Source organism: Schistocerca gregaria, chromosome 4 (genome assembly GCF_023897955.1).
Source record: "Schistocerca gregaria isolate iqSchGreg1 chromosome 4, iqSchGreg1.2, whole genome shotgun sequence".
NCBI classification, from domain to species: Eukaryota; Metazoa; Arthropoda; class Insecta; order Orthoptera; family Acrididae; genus Schistocerca; species Schistocerca gregaria.
This window is the reverse complement of record NC_064923.1, coordinates 638,259,766-638,261,857: the sequence shown is the minus strand read 5'-3', so window position 1 is coordinate 638,261,857 and position 2,092 is coordinate 638,259,766. Positions and strand designations below refer to the sequence as shown.

The window sequence follows — 2,092 nt, the reverse complement described above, 5'->3', positions numbered from 1 at the left end:
GCTACGTGAAGTATAGGCCGCTCACCGTGCTGTGACTTAAGGAGTATGTATATGGATGGAGATATAGTTATTGGAATATTGTTTAGACATGGTCATCCACGATTTAAAATACAAATTACGAAGTCAGTATTAGTAAGAACTTCAATCGTTTTCCTGCAGGTTATGCACACATCGGCTGTACACATCGTTAAGTGGTTACACTATTCAGAGTGTACAAAGGGTTACGAGAAGAAATTTATGGCGAATGTACTTATCAAAAGCATAAGGAACGTGTCCGTGTACATTAAGATTGTTATACAGGAAAGTAAAGTTTTCTGGTTGCTTCCCGGTCTCTGTTTCTCTCTCATATTTCATTTTCCACGACTTTGGAAGGAACAGTGGTCTTAAATATGGAGTGACGAGAATCTCTAGAGGAAGAGGGGCGTTTTGGTAGACCTCGGGCAGTGCTGCTGAGTTTGCGGAGTAATAGTGTCGGAGGGGTGATCCTCAGTGCTGGCGCCAGGAATATGGAAATTTCGGTCTCCAAATTGTATAAATAACGGAAGCAGGATTAGCGGCTAATGTGCAAGAATTAGCTGCGTAAGAGATTTGCCGTCCTGCGAGCAGCAGTAGCGACCGCCATTCGCCCTTTCTCTTCTTCCCTTCCAAGCCGAGCCCTCGCCGATTTTATCCTCCCCCACGCTCCCCACCAACCCCTCCTCCCCTCACCATTCTCCTCTGAGTCCGACCTTCTCCGGACCAGCAGGATTTAAATGGTAAGCGCACCGAAGCTCTGCGAATTTTCTCCCGCTCGCCGAAAATCCGTTATAAATAGGTTAAGAGGGCACCGCTGCGGGCTGTAGCCGAAAATTACTCTCCGGTTCCAACACGGGGATCCAGTCCACTGAGTGCCGGGGTCTGTGCAAACGTCCCCCCGCTGCCGCTCGGCTCAGCTGGGACCTGGGTGGGTGGGCTGCTTTGTTATTTAATTGGAATAACAGCTCAGAAGGCTAGGCGAAGTTTGAACTTCCGAAAGAACTACAAACGCGCAATTAATTACGGAAACACGTATGGCGTAAATCACACTCTGCCTAAAACAACAGTTGTATCGTCACCATAAACATTGGCAGAAACCACTGGACGGAGAATGGACATCTTCCACCCTTGTTTCACTATCATATTGGACTAATTTTGATTATTTAAACGAATCTTTATGTTTCACAGTCAGGTTAAAAGGACGATTAAAAATATAAGTGTTTTCTTCTGAATATCCTGTACAAGATTTTAAACACCCCTGCGTGAGTAGTAGAAGGTACAGCGTAGCTGTGCTCCTGACAGCAACCGTTCTAAGTAAGCGGAAGTCTCCTACTCAGCTAGGCGATAATCACATTTTTGACCGCTGCCTATACTTCACGTAGCTGTGTATTGTTCGTTCTGGTACTTTGGTGCTCTTCTTCTTTCAATGCATTCATAATGTTCACGACCACCTCCGTCCACCCCTGGTAGAGAAGATTAGCATGGCCCCTGAGCGAGAATGCCACGTAAAATCGTGAAGCGTTCCACATTTTAGCCGGCACGGTAGATCAGTGTGTGCAGTCAGAGAGCCGGTTGGCCTTTTTAATAAAAAAAAACTGAGAGGAACGATCAACAAACGAACTTGAACGGATGTCATTGTGACGTCCGCAACGACTAAACGCAACGATCTACAACGAACAAAATGAAAAAAAAAAAAAGTGGTCAGCGCGACGGAATGTGATACATAATGGCCTGGGTTCGATTCCCGGCTGGGTCGGAGATTTTCTCCACTCAGGGACTGGGTATTGTATTGTCCTTATCATCATCATTTCATCCCCACCGACACGAAAGTCGTCGAAGTGGCGTCAACTCGAAAAACTTGCACCAGGCGAATGGTCTACCCTACGGGAGGTCCTAGCCACGACCACCTCCAAATGGCTCCTCGACCTTCACTCGCGTGAATGCCACTCCGCCATATGCATCTACTTTTGTATCCCGCCTGTATAGGCGGCGCGTGGATCTGCTCCTGTGAACTGCTGCTGCAAAATAGGCCGAGAGTGAGGAACGCGAGTAGGGGCAGGAAAAGGTGAAGTACCTC

The 2,092-nt window shown here is 47.2% G+C and overlaps 1 pseudogene; it reads left to right on the top strand.

Moving 5' to 3' along the window:
* Positions 1 to 1,482: 1,482 nt before the first annotated feature.
* On the top strand, positions 1,483 to 1,548 carry LOC126268514 (U6 spliceosomal RNA; annotated as a pseudogene).
* Positions 1,549 to 2,092: the final 544 nt, after the last annotated feature.